This window comes from Brassica rapa, chromosome A02, assembly GCF_000309985.2.
Source record: "Brassica rapa cultivar Chiifu-401-42 chromosome A02, CAAS_Brap_v3.01, whole genome shotgun sequence".
NCBI classification, from domain to species: Eukaryota; Viridiplantae; Streptophyta; class Magnoliopsida; order Brassicales; family Brassicaceae; genus Brassica; species Brassica rapa.
Genome location: NC_024796.2, coordinates 19,254,514 through 19,275,629, shown reverse-complemented (window position 1 = coordinate 19,275,629; position 21,116 = coordinate 19,254,514). Strand labels below are relative to the sequence as shown.

Here is a 21,116-nt window from a genome sequence, read left to right as displayed (position 1 = left end):
GCTGTCCGATTCCCAAACTGGGAAACTGGAATCACCTGATTTGAAAGTGGGATAACTCTTCATCCCAACTCCTATGAGATTTATTCAACTTCCTGGTGTTTCTCCAACACTTTTAATGTATCAAAATCAAGCTTCTTACAAAGTGATCATCCTGGTTTGATTGGAACGACGAAGAAGCTGTCCTATTCCCAAACTGGGAAACTGGAATCACCTGATTAGAAAGTGGGATAACTTCTTCATCCCAACTCCTATGAGATTTATTCAACTTCCTGGTGATTCTCCAACACTTTATGTATCCAAATCAAGCTTCTTACAAAGTGATTCATCCTGGTTTGATTGGAACGACGAAGAAGCTGTCCTATTCCCAAACTGGGAAAACTGGAATCACCTGATTAGAAAGTGGGATAACTTCTTCATCCCAACTCCTATGAGATTTATTCAACTTCCTGGTGTTTCTCCACATGTTATGTATCCAAATCAAGCTTCTGACAAAGTGATTCATCCTGGTTTGATTGGAACGACGAAGAAGCTGTCTTATTCCCAAACTGGGAAACTGGAATCACCTGATTAGAAAGTGGGATAACTTCTTTATCCCAACTCCTATGAGATTTATTCAACTTCCTGGTGATTCTCCAACACTTTATGTATCCAAATCAAGCTTCTTACAAAGTGATTCATCCTGGTTTGATTGAACGACGAAGAAGCTGTCCTATTCCCAAACTGGGAAACTAGAATCACCTGATTAGAAAGTGGGATAACTTCTTCATCCCAACTCCTATGAGATTTATTCAACTTCCTGGTGATTCTCCAACACTTTATGTATCCAAATCAAGCTTCTTACAAAGTGATTCATCCTGGTTTGATTGGAACGACGAAGAAGCTGTCCTATTCCCAAACTGGGAAACTGGAATCACCTGATTGAGAAAGTGGGATAACTCTTCATCCCAACTCCTATGAGATTTATTCAACTTCCTGGTGATTCTCCAACACTTTTATGTATCCAAATCAAGCTTCTTACAAAGTGATTCATCCTGGTTTGATTGGAACGACGAAGAAGCTGTCCTATTCCCAAACTGGGAAACTGGAATCACCTGATTTGAAAGTGGGATAACTTCTTCATCCCAACTCCTATGAGATTTATTCAACTTCCTGGTGATTCTCCACCAATTTATGTATCCAAATCAAGCTTCTTACAAAGTGATTCATCCTGGTTTGATTGGAACGACGAAGAAGCTGTCCTATTCCCAAACTGGGAAACTGGAATCACCTGATTTGAAAGTGGGATAACTTCTTCATCCCAACTCCTATGAGATTTATTCAACTTCCTGGTGATTCTCCACCATTTTATGTATCCAAATCAAGCTTCTTACAAAGTGATTCATCCTGGTTTGATTGGAACGACGAAGAAGCTGTCCTATTCCCAAACTGGAAACTGGAATCACCTGATTAGAAAGTGGGATAACTTCTTCATCCCAACTCCTATGAGATTTATTCAACTTCCTGGTGATTCTCTCAACACTTTATGTATCCAAATCAAGCTTCTTACAAAGTGATTCATCCTGGTTTGATTGGAACGACGAAGAAGCTGTCCTATTCCCAAACTGGGAAACTGGAATCACCTGATTAGAAAGTGGGATAACTCATTCATCCCAACTCCTATGAGATTAATTCAACTTCCTGGTGATTCTCCAACACTTTATATATCCAAATCAAGCTTCTTACAAAGTGATTCATCCTGGTTTGATTGGAACGACGAAGAAGCTGTCCTATTCCCAAACTGGGAAACTGGAATCACCTGATTAGAAAGTGGGATAACTCATTCATCCCAACTCCTATGAGATTTATTCAACTTCCTGGTGATTCTCCAACACTTTATGTATCCAAATCAAGCTTCTTACAAAGTGATTCATCCTGGTTTGATTGGAACGACGAAGAAGCTGTCCTATTCCCAAACTGGGAAACTGGAATCACCTGATTAGAAAGTGGGATAACTTCTTCATCCCAACTCCTATGAGATTTATTCAACTTCCTGGTGTTTCTCCACCATTTTATGTATCCAAATCAAGCTTCTTACAAAGTGATTCATCTGGTTTGATTGGAACGACGAAGAAGCTGTCCTATTCCCAACTGGAAACTGGAAACTGGATCACCTGATTAGAAAGTGGGATAACTTCTTCATCCCAACTCCTATGAGATTTATTCAACTTCCTGGTGATTCTCCAACACTTTATGTATCCAAATCAAGCTTCTTACACAAGTGATTCATCCTGGTTTGATTGGAACGACGAAGAAGCTGTCCTATTCCCAAAACTGGAAAACTGGAATCACCTGATTTGAAAGTGGGATAACTTCATTCATCCCAACTCCTATGAGATTTATTCAACTTCCTGGTGATTCTCCAACAATTTATGTATCCAAATCAAGCTTCTTACAAAGTGATGATTCATCCTGGTTTGATTGGAACGACGAAGAAGCTGTCCTATTCCCAAACTGGGAAACTGGAATCACCTGATTAGAAAGTGGGATAACCATTCATCCCAACTCCTATGAGATTTATTCAACTTCCTGGTGATTCTCCACACTTTATATATCCAAATCAAGCTTCTTACAAAGTGATTCATCCTGGTTTGATTGGAACGACGAAGAAGCTGTCCTATTCCCAAACTGGGAAATTGGAATCACCTGATTAGAAAGTGGGATAACATCTTCATCCCAACTCCTATGAGATTTATTCAACTTCCTGGTGATTCTCCAACACTTTTTGTATCCAAATCAAGCTTCTTACAAAGTGATTCATCCTGGTTTGATTGGAAAGACGAAGAAGCTGTCCTATTCCCAAACTGGGAAACTGGAATCACCTGATTTGAAAGTGAGATAACTCATTCATCCCAACTCCTATGAGATTAATTCAACTTCCTGGTGATTCTCCAACACTTTATGTATCAAAACCAAGCTTCTTACAAAGTGATTCATCCTTGTTTGATTGGAACGACAAAGAAGCTGTTCTATTCCCAAACTGGGAAACTGGAATCACCTGATTTGAAAGTGGGATAACTTCTTCATCCCAACTCCTATGAGATTTATTCAACTTCCTGGTGATTCTCCAACACTTTATGTATCAAAATCAAGCTTCTTATAAAGTGATTCATCCTGGTTTGATTGGAACGACGAAGAAGCTGTAATATTCCCAAACTGGGAAACTGGAAACACCTGATTAGAAAGTGGGATAACTTCTTCATCCCAACCCCTATGAAATTTATTCAACTTCCTGGTGATTCTCCAACAATTTATGTATCCAAATCAAGCTTCTTACATAGTGATTCATCCTGGTTTGATTGAAACGACGAAGAAGCTGTCCTATTCCCAAACTGGGAAACTGGAATCACCTGATTAGATAGTGGGATAACTTCTTCATCCCAACTCCTATGAGATTTATTCAACTTCCTGGTGTTTCTCCACCATGTTATGTATCCAAATCAAGCTTCTTATAAAGTGATTCATCCTGGTTTGATTGGAACGACGAAGAAGCTGTCCTATTCCCAAACTGGGAAACTGGAATCACCTGATTAGACAGTGGGATAACTTCTTCATCCCAACTCTTATGAGATTTATTCAACTTCCTGGTGATTCTCCAACACTTTATGTATCCAAATCAAGCTTCTTACAAAGTGATTCATCCTGGTTTGATTGGAAAGACGAAGAAGCTGTCCTATTCCCAAACTGGGAAACTGGAATCATCTGATTTGAAAGTGGGATAACTCATTCATCCCAACTCCTATGAGATTAATTCAACTTCCTGGTGATTCTCCAACATTTTATGTATCAAAATCAAGCTTCTTACAAAGTGATTCATCCTTGTTTGATTGGAACGACGAAGAAGCTGACTATTCCCAAACTGGGAAACTGGAATCACCTGATTTGAAAGTGGTATAACTCATTCATCCCAACTCCTATGAGATTAATTCAACTTTGGTGATTCGCCAACACTTTATGTATCCAAATCAAGCTTCTTACAAAGTGATTCTTCCTGGTTTGATTGGAACGACGAAGAAGCTGTCCTATTCCCAAACTGGGAAACTGGAATCACCTGATTTGAAAGTGGAATAACTTCTTCATCCCAACTCCTATGAGATTTATTCAACTTCCTGGTGATTCTACAACACTTTATGTATCCAAATCAAGCTTCTTATAAAGTGATTCATCCTGGTTTGATTGGAACAACGAAGAAGCTGTCCTATTCCCAAAATGGGAAACTGGAATCACCTGATTTGAAAGTGGGATAACTCATTCATCCCAACTCCTATGAGATTAATTCAACTTACTGGTGATTCTCCAACACTTTATGTATCCAAATCAAGCTTCTTACAAAGTGATTCATCCTTGTTTGATTGGAACGACGAAGAAGCTGACTATTCCCAAACAGGGAAACTGGAATCACCTGATTTGAAAGTGGTATAACTCATTCATCCCAACTCCTATGAGATTAATTCAACTTACTGGTGATTCGCCAACACTTTATGTATCCAAATCAAGCTTCTTACAAAGTGATTCATCCTGGTTTGATTGGAACGACGAAGAAGCTGTCCTATTCCCAAACTGGGAAACTGGAATCACCTGATTAGACAGTGGGATAACTTCTTCATCCCAACTCTTATGAGATTTATTCAACTTCCTGGTGATTCTACAACACTTTATGTATCCAAATCAAGCTTCTTACAAAGTGATTCATCCTGGTTTGGTTGGAAAGACGAAGAAGCTGTCCTATTCCCAAACTGGGAAACTGGAATCATCTGATTTGAAAGTGGGATAACTCATTCATCCCAACACCTATGAGATTAATTCAACTTCCTGGTGTTTCTCCAACATTTTATGTATCAAAATCAAGCTTCTTACAAAGTGATTCATCCTTGTTTGATTGGAACGACGAAGAAGCTGACTATTCCCAAACTGGGAAACTGGAATCACCTGATTTGAAAGTGGTATAACTCATTCATCCCAACTCCTATGAGATTAATTCAACTTTGGTGATTCGCCAACACTTTATGTATCCAAATCAAGCTTCTTACAAAGTGATTCTTCCTGGTTTGATTGGAACGACGAAGAAGCTGTCCTATTCCCAAACTGGGAAACTGGAATCACCTGATTTGAAAGTGGAATAACTTCTTCATCCCAACTCCTATGAGATTTATTCAACTTCCTGGTGATTCTACAACACTTTATGTATCCAAATCAAGCTTCTTAAAAAGTGATTCATCCTGGTTTGATTGGAACAACGAAGAAGCTGTCCTATTCCCAAACTGGGAAACTGGAATCACCTGATTTGAAAGTGGTATAACTCATTCATCCCAACTCCTATGAGATTAATTCAACTTACTGGTGATTCGCCAACACTTTATGTATCCAAATCAAGTTTCTTACAAAGTGATTCATCCTGGTTTGATTGGAACGATGAAGAAGCTGTCCTATTCCCAAACTGGAAAACTGGAATCACCTGATTAGACAGTGGGATAACTTCTTCATCCCAACTCTTATGAGATTTATTCAACTTCCTGGTGATTCTACAACACTTTATGTATCCAAATCAAGCTTCTTACAAAGTGATTCATCCTGGTTTGATTGGAAAGACGAAGAAGCTGTCCTATTCCCAAACTGGGAAACTGGAATCATCTGATTTGAAAGTGGGATAACTCATTCATCCCAACTCCTATGAGATTAATTCAACTTCCTGGTGATTCTCCAACATTTTATGTATCCAAATAAAGCGTCTTACAAAGTGATTCATCCTGGTTTGATTGGAACGACGAAGAAGCTGTCCTATTCGCAAAGTGGGAAACTGGAATCACCTGATTAGACAGTGGGATAACTTCTTCATCCCAACTCTTATGAGATTTATTCAACTTCCTGATGATTCTCCAACACTTTATGTATCCAAATCAAGCTTCTTACAAAGTGATTCATCCTGGTTTGATTGGAACGACGAAGAAGCTGTCCTATTCCCAAACTGGGAAACTGGAATCACCTGATTAGAAAGTGGGATAACTTCTTCATCCCAACTCCTATGAGATTTATTCAACTTCCTGGTGATTCTACAACACTTTATGTATCCAAATCAAGCTTCTTAAAAAGTGATTCATCCTGGTTTGATTGGAACAACGAAGAAGCTGTCCTATTCCCAAGATGAATCACGATGGGAGAAGATGTATTTGGATACATAAAAAAGTGGAGAAGCACCAGAAAGTTGAATAATTCTCATAGGAGTTAGGATGAATAAGTTATCCCACTTTCACATTAGGTGATCCCAGTTTCCTGTTTGGGAATATAACTACTTGTTCGTAACTCTAATCAGACCAGTATGAATCGTGATGTGAGAAGCTTGATTTGAATATATAAAGTAGTGGAGAATCAATAAAAAAGTTGAATAAATCTCATAGGAGTTAGGATGAAGAAGTTACCCCACTTTAAAATCAGGGGATCCCATTTTTTCTGTTTGGAAATATGACAACTTCTTTGTCGTTCTAATCAAACCAGGATGAATCACGATGTGAGAAGATGTATTTGGATACATAAAGAAGTGGAGAAGCACCAGAAAGTTGAATAATTCTCATTAGAGTAAGATGAAGAAGTTTTACAACTTTCAAATCACGTGATCCTAGTTTTCTTGTTTGAGAATATAACAACTTCTTCGTCACTCTAATCAGACCAGTATGAATCACGATGTGAGAATCTTGATTTGGATACATAAAGTAGTGAAAAATCACTAGGAAGTTGAATAAATCTCATAGGAGTTAGGATGAAGAAGTTATCCCACTTTCAAATCAGGTGATTCCGATTTTCCTGTTTGGGAATACGACAACTTCTTTGTCATTCTAACCAGACCAAGATGAATCGCGATATGAGAGGCTGTAATTAGATACATAAAGTAGTGGAGAATCACCATGAAGTTTAATAAATCTCATAGGAGTTTGGATGAAGAAGTTATCCCACTTTCAAATCAGGTGATCCCAGTTTTCCTGCTTGGGAATATGACAACTTCTTTGTCATTCTAATTACACCAGGAGGAATCGCGATGTGAGAACCTGTATTTAGATACATAAAGTAGTGGAGAATCACCATGAAGTTGAATAAATCTCATAGGAGTTAGGATGAATAAGTTATCCCACTTTCAAATCAGGTGATTCCAGTTTTTATGTTTGGGAATATGACAACTTCTTTGTCATTCTAATCAGACAAGGATGAATCACGATGTGAGAAGCCGTAATTAGATACATAAAGTAGTGGAGAATCACCATGAAGTTGAATAATTCTTATAGGAGTTAGGATGAATCAGTTATCCCACTTTCACATCAGGTGATCCCAGTTTTCCTGTTTGGGAATATAACAACTTCTTCGTCACTCTAAGTAGACGAGTATGAATCGCGATGTGAGAAGCTTCATTTAGATACATAAAGTAGTGGAGAATCACCAGGAAGTTAAATCTCATAGGAGTTAGGATGAAGAAGTTATCCCACTTTCAAATAAGGTGATCCCATTTTTTCTGTTTGGGAATATGAAAACTTTTTTGTCACTCTAATCAAACCAGGATGAATCGCGATGTGAGAATATGTATTTGGATACATAATGTAGTGGAGAATCACTAGAAAGTTGAATAATTCTCATAGGAGTTAAGATGAAGAAGTTTGTCCACTTTCAAATCATGTGATCCTAGTTTTCTTATTTGAGAATATAACAAATTCTTCGTCACTCTAATCAGACCAGTATGAATCGCTATGTGGAAAGCTTGCTTTGGATAGATAAAGTAGTGGAGAATCACTAGGAAGTTGAATAAATCTAATACGAATTAGGATGAAGAAGTTATCCAACTTTCAAATCAGGTGATCCCATTTTTTCTGTTTGGGAATATGCCCACTTCTTTGTCGTTCTAATCAATAAATAAGAGTTATGATGAATAAGTTATCCCACTTTCACATTAGGTGATCCCAGTTTTCCTGTTTGGGAATATAACAACTTGTTCCTAACTCTAATCAGACCAGTAGGAATCGTGATGTGAGAAGCTTGATTTAAATATATAAAGTAGTGGAGAATGAATAAAAAGTTGAATAAATCTCATCGGAGTTAGGATGAAGAAGTTATCCCAGTTTCAAATCAGGTGAACCCATTTTTTTCTATTTGGGAATATGACAACTTCTTTGTCGTTCTAATCAAACCAGGATGAATGCGATGTGAGAAGATGTATTTGGATACATTAAGATGAAGAAGTTTTACCACTTTCAAATCAGGTGATCCTAGTTTTCTTGTTTGAGAATATGACAACTTCTTCGTTACTCTAATAAGAAAAGTATGATTCGCGATGTGAGAAGCTTAATTTGGATACATTAAGTAATGGGGAATCACCAGGAAGTTGAATAAATCTCATAGGAGTTAGGATTAAGAAGTTATCCCAATTTCAAATCAGGTGATTCTACTTTTCCTGTTTGAGAATATGACAACTTCTTTGTCATTCTAACCAGACCAGGATGAATCGCGATATGAGAAGCTGTAATTAGATACATAAACTAGTGGAGAATCGCCATGAAGTTGAATAAATCTCATAGGAGTTAAGATGAAGAAGTTTTCCCACTTTCAAATCAGGTGATCCCATTTTTCATGTTTGGGAATATAACAACTTCTTCCTCACTCTAATCAGACCATTATGAATCAAGATGTGAGAATCTTGATGGATACATAAAGTAGTGGAAAATCACTAGCAAGTTGAATAAATCTCATAGGAGTTAGGATGAATAAGTTATCCCACTTTCAAATCAGGTGATCCCAATTTTCATGTTTGGTAATATAACAACTTCTTCGTCACTCTAATGAGACCAGTATGAATCACGATGTGAGAAGCTTGATTTGGATACAAAAAGTAGTAAAGAATCACTAGGAAGTTGAATAAATCTCAAAGGAGTTAGGATGAAGAAGTTATCCCACTTTCAAATCAGGTGATCCCATTTTTTCTGTTTGGGAATATGAGAACTTCTTTGTCATTCTAATTAGACCGGGATGAATCGCGATGTGAGAAGCTGTATTTAGATACATAAAGTAGTGGAGAATCACCATGATGTTGAATAAATCTCATAGGAGTTAGAATGAATAAGTTATCCCACTTTCACATCAGGTGATCCCAGTTTTCCTGTTTGGGAATATAATAACTTGTTCGTCACTCTAATCAGAACAGTATGAATCGCGAGGTAAGAAGCTTGATTTGAATACATAAAGTAGTGGAGAATCACTAGGAAGTTGAATAAATCTCATAGGAGTTAGGATGAAGAAGTTATCCCACTTTCAAATAAGGTGATCCCATTTTTTTTTTTTTTGGGACTATGACAACTTTTTTTTCCCTCTAATCAAACCAGGATGAATCGCGATGTAAGAAGCTTGATTTGGATACATAAAGTAGTGAAGAATCACCAAGAAGTTAAATAAATCTCATAAGAGTTAGGATGAAAAAGTTATCCCACTTTCAAATCAGGTGATCCCAGTTTTCCTGTTTGAAAATATAACAAATTCTTCGTCACTCTAATAAGACCAGTATGAATCACCATGTGGGAAGCTTGCTTTGGATACATAAAGTAGTGGAGAATCACTAGGAAGTTGAATAAATCTCATACGAGTTAGGATGAAGAAGTTATCCCACTTTCAAATCAGGTGATCCCATTTTTTCTGTTTTGGAATATGACAACTTCTTTGTCATTCTAATCAAAACAGGATGAATCGCGATGTAAGAAGCTTGATTTGGATACATAAAGTAGTGAAGAATCACCAAGACGTTTAATAAATCTCATAGGAGTTAGGATGAAAAAAATTATCTCACTTTCAAATCAGGTGGTCCCAGTTTTCCTGTTTGGGAATATGACAACTTCATTGTCATTCTAATCAGACCAGGATGAGTCGCGATGTGAGAAGCTGTATTTAGATATATAAAGTAGTGGAGAATCACAATGACGTTGAATAAATCTCATAGGAGTTAGGATGAAGAAGTTATCCCACTTTCAAATTAGGTGATTCCATTTTTTCTGTTTGGAAATATGATAACTTCTTTGTCATTCTAATCAAAACAGGATAAATCGCGATGTAAGAAGCTTGATTTGGATACATAAAGTAGTGAAAAATCACCAAGAAGTTAAATAAGTTTCATAAGAGTTAGGATGAAAAAGTTATTCCACTTTCAAATCAAGTGATCCCAGTTTTCCTGTTTGGGAATATGACAACTTCTCTAACATTCTAATCAGACCAGGATGAATCGCGATGTGAGAAGTTGTATTTAGATACATAAAGTAGTGGAGAGTCACCATGAAGTTAAATATATCTCATAAGAGTTAGGATGAAAAAGTTATCCCACTTTCAAATCAGGTGATCCTAGTTTTCCTGTTTGGGATTATGACAACTTCTTTGTCATTCTATTCAGACCAGGATGAATCGCGATGTGAGAAGTTGTATTTAGATACATAAAGTAGTGGAGAGTCACCATGAAGCTAAATAAATCTCATAGGAGTTAGGATGAAGAAGTTATCCCACTTTCAAATCAGGTGATCCCATTTTTCTGTTTTGGAATATGACCACGTCTTTGTCGTTCTAATCAAACCAAGATGAATCGCGATGGGCGAAGATGTATTTGGATACATAAAAAAGTGAAGAAGCACCAGAAAGTTGAATAATTCTCATAGGAGTTAGGATGAATAAGTTATCCCACTTTCACATTAGGTGATCCAAGTTTCCTGTTTGGGAATATAACAACTTGTTCGTAACTCTAATCAGACCAGTATGAATCGTGATGTGAGAAGCTTGATTTGAATATATAAAGTAGTGGAGAATCAATAAAAAGTTGAATAAATCTCATAGGAGTTAGGATGAAGAAGTTACCCCACTTTAAAATCAGGGGATCCCATTTTTTCTGTTTGGGAATATGACAACTTCTTTGTCGTTCTAATCAAACCAGGATGAATCACGATGTGAGAAGATGTATTTGGATACATAAAGAAGTGGAGAAGTACCAGAAAGTTGAATAATTCTCATAGGAGTTAAGATGAAGAAGTTTTACCACTTTCAAATCAAGTGATCCTAGTTTTCTTGTTTGAGAATATAACAACTTCTTCGTCACTCTAATCAGACCAGTATGAATCACGATGTGAGAATCTTGATTTGGATACATAAAGTAGTGGAAAATCACTAGGAAGTTGAATAAATCTCATAGGAGTTAGGATGAAGAATTTATCCCACTTTCAAATCAGGTGATTCCAGTTTTCCTGTTTGGGAATATGTAAACTTCTTTGTCATTCTAACCAGACCAGGATGAATCGCGATGTGAGAAGCTGTAATTAGATACATAAAGTAGTGGAGAATGACCATGAAATTGAATAAATCTCATAGGAGTTAGGATGAAGAAGTTATCCCACTTTCAAATCAGGTGATCTTAGTTTTCATGTTTGGGAATATAACAACTTCTTCGTCACTCTAATCAGACCAGTATGAATCACGATGTGAGAATCTTGATTTGGATACATAAAGTAGTGAAAAATCACTAGGAAGTTGAATAAATCTCATAGGAGTTAGGATGAAGAAGTTATCCCACTTTCAAATCAGGTTATTCCAGTTTTCCTGTTTGGGAATATGACAACTTCTTTGTCTTTCTAATCAGACCAGGATGAATCGCGATTTGAGAAGCTGTAATTAGATACATAAAGTAGTGGAGAATGACCATGAAGTTGAATAAATCTCATAGGAGTTAGGATGAAGAAGTTATCCCACTTTCAAAATAGGTGATCTCAGTTTTCATTTTTGGAATTATAACAGCTTCTTCGTCACTCTAATCAGACCAGTATGAATCACGATGTGAGAATCTTGATTTGGATACATAAAGTAGTGGAAAATCACCAGGAAGTTGATTAATCACATACGAGTTAGGATGAAAAAGTTATCTCACTTTCAAATCTGGTGATCCCATTTTTTCTGTTTGGGAATATGACAACTTCCTTTTCATTCTAATCAAACCAGGATGAATCGCGATGTAAGAAGTTTGATTAGTATACATAAAGTAGTGAAGAATCACCAAGAAGATTAAGATATCTCATATGAGTTACGATGAAAAAATTATCCCACTTTCAAATCAGGTGAACCCAGTTTTCCTGTTTGGGAATATGACAACTTCTTTGTCATTCTAATTAGATCAGGTGGAATCGCGATGTGAGAAGCTGTATTTAGATACATAAAGTAGTGGAGAATCACCATGAAGTTGAATAAATCTCATAAGAGGAGTTAGGATGAATCAGTTATCCCACTTTCACATCAGGTGATCCCAATTTTTCTGTTTGGGAATATAACAACATGTTCGTCACTCTAATAAGAACAGTATGAATCGCGAGGTAAGATGCTTGATTTGAATACATAAAGTAGTGGAGAATCACTAGGAAGTTGAATAAATCTCATAGGAGTTAGGATGAAGAAGTTATCTCACTTTCAAATCAAGTGATCCTAGTTTTCCTGTTTGTGAATATGATAACTTCTTTGTCTTTCTAATCAGACAAGGATGAATTGCGATGTGAGAAGATGTATTTGGATACATAGTGTAGTGGAGAATCACCAGAAAGTTGAATAATTCTCATAGGAGTTAAGTAGAAGAAGTTTTACCACTTTCAAATCAGGTGATCCTAGTTTTCTTTTTTGAGTATAACAAATTCTTTGTCACTCTAATCAGACCAGTATGAATCGCGATGTGGGAAGCTTGATTTGGATATATAAAGTAAAATAGAATCACTAGGAAGTTGAATAAATCTTATACGAGTTAGGATGAAGAAGTTATCCCACTTTCAAATCAGGTGATCCCATTTTTTCTGTTTTTGAATATGACAACTTCGATGTCATTCTAATCAAACCAGGATGAATCGCGATGTAAGAAGCTTGATTTGGATACATAAAGTAGTGAAGAATCACCAAGAAGTTTAAAAAAATCTCATAGGAGTTAGGATGAAAAAATTATCTCACTTTCAAATCAGGTGATCCCAGTTTTCCTGTTTGGGAATATGACAACTTCGTTGTCAATCTAATCAGACCAGGATGAATCGCGATGTGAGAAGCTGTATTTAGATACATAAAGTAGTGTAGAATCACCATGATGTTGAATAAATCTCATAGGAGTTAGGATGAAGAAGTTATCCCACTTTCAAATCAGGTGATACCATTTTTTCTGTTTGGGAAAATGATAACTTCTTTGTCATTCTAATCAAACCAGGATGAATCGTGATGTAAGAAGCTTGATTTGGATACAGAAAGTAGTGAAAAATCACCAAGAAGTTAAATAAGTTTCATAAGAGTTAGGATGAAAAAGTTATTCCACTTTCAAATCAAGTGATCCCAGTTTTCCTGTTTGGGAATATGACAACTTCTCTAACATTCTAATCAGACCAGGATGAATCGCGATGTGAGAAGTTGTATTTAGATACATAAAGTAGTGGAGAGTCACCATGAAGTTAAATATATCTCATAAGAGTTAGGATGAAAAAGTTATCCCACTTTCAAATCAGGTGATCCTAGTTTTCCTGTTTGGGATTATGACAACTTCTTTGTCATTCTATTTAGACCAGGATGAATCGCGATGTGAGAAGTTGTATTTAGATACATAAAGTAGTGGAGAGTCACCATGAAGCTAAATAAATCTCATAGGAGTTAGGATGAAGAAGTTATCCCACTTTCAAATCAGGTGATCCCATTTTTTCTGTTTTGGAATATGACCACGTCTTTGTCGTTCTAATCAAACCAAGATGAATCGCGATGGGCGAAGATGTATTTGGATACATAAAAAAGTGAAGAAGCACCAGAAAGTTGAATAATTCTCATAGGAGTTAGGATGAATAAGTTATCCCACTTTCACATTAGGTGATCCAAGTTTCCTGTTTGGGAATATAACAACTTGTTCGTAACTCTAATCAGACCAGTATGAATCGTGATGTGAGAAGCTTGATTTGAATATATAAAGTAGTGGAGAATCAATAAAAAGTTGAATAAATCTCATAGGAGTTAGGATGAAGAAGTTACCCCACTTTAAAATCAGGGGATCCCATTTTTTCTGTTTGGGAATATGACAACTTCTTTGTCGTTCTAATCAAACCAGGATGAATCACGATGTGAGAAGATGTATTTGGATACATAAAGAAGTGGAGAAGTACCAGAAAGTTGAATAATTCTCATAGGAGTTAAGATGAAGAAGTTTTACCACTTTCAAATCAAGTGATCCTAGTTTTCTTGTTTGAGAATATAACAACTTCTTCGTCACTCTAATCAGACCAGTATGAATCACGATGTGAGAATCTTGATTTGGATACATAAAGTAGTGGAAAATCACTAGGAAGTTGAATAAATCTCATAGGAGTTAGGATGAAGAATTTATCCCACTTTCAAATCAGGTGATTCCAGTTTTCCTGTTTGGGAATATGTAAACTTCTTTGTCATTCTAACCAGACCAGGATGAATCGCGATGTGAGAAGCTGTAATTAGATACATAAAGTAGTGGAGAATGACCATGAAATTGAATAAATCTCATAGGAGTTAGGATGAAGAAGTTATCCCACTTTCAAATCAGGTGATCTTAGTTTTCATGTTTGGGAATATAACAACTTCTTCGTCACTCTAATCAGACCAGTATGAATCACGATGTGAGAATCTTGATTTGGATACATAAAGTAGTGAAAAATCACTAGGAAGTTGAATAAATCTCATAGGAGTTAGGATGAAGAAGTTATCCCACTTTCAAATCAGGTTATTCCAGTTTTCCTGTTTGGGAATATGACAACTTCTTTGTCTTTCTAATCAGACCAGGATGAATCGCGATTTGAGAAGCTGTAATTAGATACATAAAGTAGTGGAGAATGACCATGAAGTTGAATAAATCTCATAGGAGTTAGGATGAAGAAGTTATCCCACTTTCAAAATAGGTGATCTCAGTTTTCATTTTTGGAATTATAACAGCTTCTTCGTCACTCTAATCAGACCAGTATGAATCACGATGTGAGAATCTTGATTTGGATACATAAAGTAGTGGAAAATCACCAGGAAGTTGATTAATCACATACGAGTTAGGATGAAAAAGTTATCTCACTTTCAAATCTGGTGATCCCATTTTTTCTGTTTGGGAATATGACAACTTCCTTTTCATTCTAATCAAACCAGGATGAATCGCGATGTAAGAAGTTTGATTAGTATACATAAAGTAGTGAAGAATCACCAAGAAGATTAAGATATCTCATATGAGTTACGATGAAAAAATTATCCCACTTTCAAATCAGGTGAACCCAGTTTTCCTGTTTGGGAATATGACAACTTCTTTGTCATTCTAATTAGATCAGGTGGAATCGCGATGTGAGAAGCTGTATTTAGATACATAAAGTAGTGGAGAATCACCATGAAGTTGAATAAATCTCATAAGAGGAGTTAGGATGAATCAGTTATCCCACTTTCACATCAGGTGATCCCAATTTTTCTGTTTGGGAATATAACAACATGTTCGTCACTCTAATAAGAACAGTATGAATCGCGAGGTAAGATGCTTGATTTGAATACATAAAGTAGTGGAGAATCACTAGGAAGTTGAATAAATCTCATAGGAGTTAGGATGAAGAAGTTATCTCACTTTCAAATCAGGTGATCCTAGTTTTCCTGTTTGTGAATATGATAACTTCTTTGTCTTTCTAATCAGACAAGGATGAATTGCGATGTGAGAAGATGTATTTGGATACATAGTGTAGTGGAGAATCACCAGAAAGTTGAATAATTCTCATACGAGTTAAGTAGAAGAAGTTTTACCACTTTCAAATCAGGTGATCCTAGTTTTCTTTTTTGAGAATATAACAAATTCTTCGTCACTCTAATCAGACCAGTATGAATCGCGATGTGGGAAGCTTGATTTGGATATATAAAGTAAAATCGAATCACTAGGAAGTTGAATAAATCTTATACGAGTTAGGATGAAGAAGTTATCCCACTTTCAAATCAGGTGATCCCATTTTTTCTGTTTTTGAATATGACAACTTCGATGTCATTCTAATCAAACCAGGATGAATCGCGATGTAAGAAGCTTGATTTGGATACATAAAGTAGTGAAGAATCACCAAGAAGTTTAAAAAAATCTCATAGGAGTTAGGATGAAAAAATTATCTCACTTTCAAATCAGGTGATCCCAGTTTTCCTGTTTGGGAATATGACAACTTCGTTGTCAATCTAATCAGACCAGGATGAATCGCGATGTGAGAAGCTGTATTTAGATACATAAAGTAGTGTAGAATCACCATGATGTTGAATAAATCTCATAGGAGTTAGGATGAAGAAGTTATCCCACTTTCAAATCAGGTGATACCATTTTTTCTGTTTGGGAATATGATAACTTCTTTGTCATTCTAATCAAACCAGGATGAATCGTGATGTAAGAAGCTTGATTTGGATACAGAAAGTAGTGAAGAATCACCAAGAAGTTAAATATATCTCATAAGAATTGGGATGAAAAAGTTATCTCACTTTCAAATCAGGTGATCCCAGTTTTCCTGTTTGGGAATATGACAACTTCTTTGTCATTCTATTCAGACCAGGATGAATCGTGATGTGAGTAGTTGTATTTAGATACATAAAGTAGTGGAGAGTCACCATGAAGCTAAATAAATCTCCTAAGAGTTAGGATAAAGAAGTTATCCCACTTTCAAATCAGGTGATCCCATTTTTTTTGTTTGGGAATATGACCACGTCTTAGTCGTTCTAATCAAACCAAGATGAATCGCGATGGGAGAAGATGTATTTTGATACATAAAAAAGTAGAGAAGCACCATAAAGTGTAATAATTCTCATAGGAGTTAGGATGAATAAGTTATCCCACTTTCACATTAGGTGATCCCAGTTTCCTGTTTGGGAATATAACAACTTGTTCGTAACTCTAATTAGACCAGTATGAATCGTGATGTGAGAATCTTGATTTGAATATAGAAGATTAATATATCTCATAGGAGGTACGATGAAAAAATTATCAACTTTCAAATCAGGTGATCCCAGTTTTCCTTGTCGGGACTATGACAAATTCTTTGTCATTCTAATTAGACCAGGACGAATCGCGATTTGAGAAGTTATATTTAGATAAATAAAGTAGTGGAGAATCACCATGAAAGTTGAATAATTCTCATAGGAGTTAAGATGAAGAAGTTTTACCACTTTCAAATCAAGTGATCCTAGTTTTCTTGTTTGAGAATATAACAACTTCTTCGTCACTCTAATCAGACCAGTATGAATCACGATGTGAGAATCTTGATTTGGATACATAAAGTAGTGAAAATCACTAGGAAGTTGAATAAATCTCATAGGAGTTAGGATGAAGAAGTTATCCCACTTTCAAATCAGGTGATTCCAGTTTTCCTGTTTGGGAATATGACAACTTCTTTGTCATTCTAACCAGTCCAGGATGAATCGCGATGTGAGAAGCTGTAATTAGATACATAAAGTAGTGGAGAATCACCATGAAGTTGAATAAATCTCATAGGAGTTAGGATGAAGAAGTTATCCCACTTTCAAATCAGGTGATCTCAGTTTTCATGTTTGGGAATATAACAACTTCTTCGTCACTCTAATCACACCAGTATGAATCACGATGTGAGAATCTTGATTTGGATACATAAAGTAGTGGAAAATCACTAGGAAATTGAATAAATCTCATAGGAGTTAGGATGAAGAAGTTATCCCACTTTCAAATCAGGTGATTCCAGTTTTTCCTGTTTAGGAATATGACAACTTCTTTGTCATTCTAATCAGACCATGATGAATCGCAATGTGAGAAGCTGTAATTAGATACATAAAGTAGTTTGGGAATATAACAGTTTCTTCGTCACTCTAATCAGACCAGTATGAATCGCGATGTGGGAAGCCTGATTTGGATACAAAAAGTAGTGGAGAATCACCAGGAAGTTGATTAATCTCATACGAGTTAGGATGAAAAGTTATCCCACTTTCAAATCAGGTGATCCCATTTTTTCTGTTTGGGAATATGACAACTTCTTATTCATTCTAATCAAACCAGGATGAATCGCGATGTAAGAAGCTTGATTAGTATACATAAAGTAGTGAAGAATCACCAAGAAGATTAATATATCTCATAGGAGTTAGGATGAATAAGTTATCCCACTTTCACATCAGGTGATCCCAGTTTTCCTGTTTGGGAATATAACAACTTGTTCGTAACTCTAATCTGACCAGTATGAATCGTGATGTGAAAAGCTTGATTTGAATATATAAAGTAGTGGAGAATCAATAAAAAGTTGAATAAATATCATAGGAGTTAGGATGAAGAAGTTATCCCACTCTCAAATCAGGTGATCCCATTTTTACTGTTTGGGAATATGACCACATCTTTGTCGTTCTAATCAAACCAGGATGAATTGCGATGTGAGAAGATGTATTTGGATACATAAAAAAGTGGAGAAGCACCAGAAAGTTGAATAAATCTCATAGGAGGTAGGATGTGTTAAGCTAGATGGACTTCCAACCTAAAACCAATTGGTGCTAAGTGGAGTGGCCCATCCATCCTGTATATTTCTAAGGATCCCTTCCAATATCCGATGTGGGACATTTAGCCCTAATACGCCTCCTCGAGATGATGGCTCTTTGAGCATCAATCTCGGAATGTTCGGGCAAGGATCGATGGGCCAACTTTGGGCCAGATCGATGTGGATCGGGTTGGACTGTGTGGATCGGGCTCTGATACCATGTTAAGCTAGATGGACTTCCAACCTAAAACCAATTGGTGCTAAGTGGAGTGGCCCATCCATCTTATATATTGCTAAGGATCCCTTCCAATATCCGATGTGGGACATTTATCCCTAATAGGACGAAGAAGTTATCCCACTTTCAAATCAGGTGATCTCAGTTTTCATGTTTGGGAATATAACAACTTCTTCGTCCCTCTAATCAGACCAGTATGAATCATGATGTGAGAATCTTGATTTGGATACATAAAGTAGTGAAAATCACTAGGAAGTTGAATAAATCTCATAGGAGTTAGGATGAAGAAGTTATCCCACTTTCAAATCAGGTGATTCCAGTTTTCCTGTTTGGGAATATGACAACTTCTTTGTCATTCTAATAAGACCAGGATGAATCACAATGTGAGAAGCTGTAATTAGATACCTAAAGTAGTGGAGAATCACCATAAAGTTGAATACATCTCATTGGAGTTAGGATGAAGAAGTTATCCCACTTTCAAATCAAGTGATCCCAATTTTCATGTTGGAGAATATAACAGCTTCTTCGTCACTCTAATCAGACCAGTATGAATCGCGATGTGGGAAGCTTGATTTGGATACATAAAGTAGTGGAGAATCTCCAGGAAGTTGATTAATCTCATACGAGTTAGGATGAAGAAGTTATCTCACTTTCAAATCAGGTGATCCCATTTTTTATGTTTGGGAATATGACAACTTTTTTCTCATTCTAATCAAACCAGGATGAATCGCGATGTAAGAAGCTTGATTAGTATACATAATGTAGTGAAGAATCACCAAGAAGATTAATATATCTCATAGGAGTTAGGATGAAAAAATTATCCCACTTTCAAATCAGGTGATCCCAGTTTTCCTGTTTGGGAATATGACAACTTCTTTGTCATTCTATTCAGACCAGGATGAATCGTGATGTGAGTAGTTGTGTTTAGATACATAAAGTAGTGGAGAGTCACCATGAAGCTAAATAAATCTCCTAAGAGTTAGGATAAAGAAGTTATCCCACTTTCAAATCAGGTGATCCCATTTTTTTTGTTTGGGAATATGACCACGTCTTAGTCGTTCTAATCAAACCAAGATGAATCGCGATGGGAGAAGATGTATTTTGATACATAAAAAAGTAGAGAAGCACCAGAAAGTGTAATAATTCTCATAGGAGTTAGGATGAATAAGTTATCCCACTTTCACATTAGGTGATCCCAGTTTCCTGTTTGGGAATATAACAACTTGTTCGTAACTCTAATTAGACCAGTATGAATCGTGATGTGAGAATCTTGATTTGAATATAGAAGATTAATATATCTCATAGGAGGTACGATGAAAAAATTATCAACTTTCAAATCAGGTGATCCCAGTTTCCTTGTCGGGACTATGACAAATTCTTTGTCATTCTAATTAGACCAGGACGAATCGCGATTTGAGAAGTTATATTTAGATAAATAAAGTAGTGGAGAATCACCATGAAAGTTGAATAATTCTCATAGGAGTTAAGATGAAGAAGTTTTACCACTTTCAAATCAAGTGATCCTAGTTTTCTTGTTTGAGAATATAACAACTTCTTCGTCACTCTAATCAGACCAGTATGAATCACGATGTGAGAATCTTGATTTGGATACATAAAGTAGTGAAAAATCACTAGGAAGTTGAATAAATCTCATAGGAGTTAGGATGAAGAAGTTATCCCACTTTCAAATCAGGTGATTCCAGTTTTCCTGTTTGGGAATATGACAACTTCTTTGTCATTCTAACCAGTCCAGGATGAATCGCGATGTGAGAAGCTGTAATTAGATACATAAAGTAGTGGAGAATCACCATGAAGTTGAATAAATCTCATAGGAGTTAGGATGAAGAAGTTATCCCACTTTCAAATCAGGTGATCTCAGTTTTCATGTTTGGGAATATAACAACTTCTTCGTCACTCTAATCACACCAGTATGAATCACGATGTGAGAATCTTGATTTGGATACATAAAGTAGTGGAAAATCACTAGGAAATTGAATAAATCTCATAGGAGTTAGGATGAAGAAGTTATCCCACTTTCAAATCAGGTGATTCCAGTTTTTCCTGTTTAGGAATATGACAACTTCTTTGTCATTCTAATCAGACCATGATGAATCGCAATGTGAGAAGCTGTAATTAGATACATAAAGTAGTTTGGGAATATAACAGTTTCTTCGTCACTCTAATCAGACCAGTATGAATCGCGATGTGGGAAGCCTGATTTGGATACAAAAAGTAGTGGAGAATCACCAGGAAGTTGATTAATCTCATACGAGTTAGGATGAAAAAGTTATCCCACTTTCAAATCAGGTGATCCCATTTTTTCTGTTTGGGAATAT

General features: G+C 36.2%; 3 long non-coding RNA genes across 6 annotated transcripts in view; 2 read left to right on the top strand and 1 right to left on the bottom strand.

Moving 5' to 3' along the window:
• Positions 1-10,868, top strand: part of LOC117132040 — a 16,505-nt gene extending 5,637 nt beyond the window's left edge. Inside the window, exons 2-6 of one of the 4 annotated variants that reach the window (XR_004455439.1) lie at positions 6,976-7,171; positions 7,348-7,592; positions 9,228-9,330; positions 9,509-9,684; positions 9,862-10,868. This is a non-coding gene — a long non-coding RNA (uncharacterized LOC117132040). Of the gene's footprint in view, positions 1-6,975; positions 7,172-7,347; positions 7,593-9,227; positions 9,331-9,488; positions 9,685-9,861 lie in introns of all 4 variants that reach the window. The other 3 variants (XR_004455440.1, XR_004455438.1, XR_004455441.1) reach the window with 3 other exon arrangements.
• A 1,211-nt stretch (positions 10,869-12,079) lies between these two features.
• Positions 12,080-15,555, bottom strand: LOC117132042. The gene is made up of 2 exons (XR_004455443.1): positions 15,321-15,555; positions 12,080-12,683 (listed from the first exon to the last, which is right to left on the bottom strand). It is a non-coding gene; the product is annotated as an uncharacterized LOC117132042 (long non-coding RNA).
• On the top strand, positions 15,169-15,920 carry LOC117132041. Its single transcript, XR_004455442.1, has 2 exons — positions 15,169-15,374; positions 15,554-15,920. It is a non-coding gene; the product is annotated as an uncharacterized LOC117132041 (long non-coding RNA).
• The last annotated feature ends 5,196 nt before the right edge of the window (positions 15,921-21,116 follow it).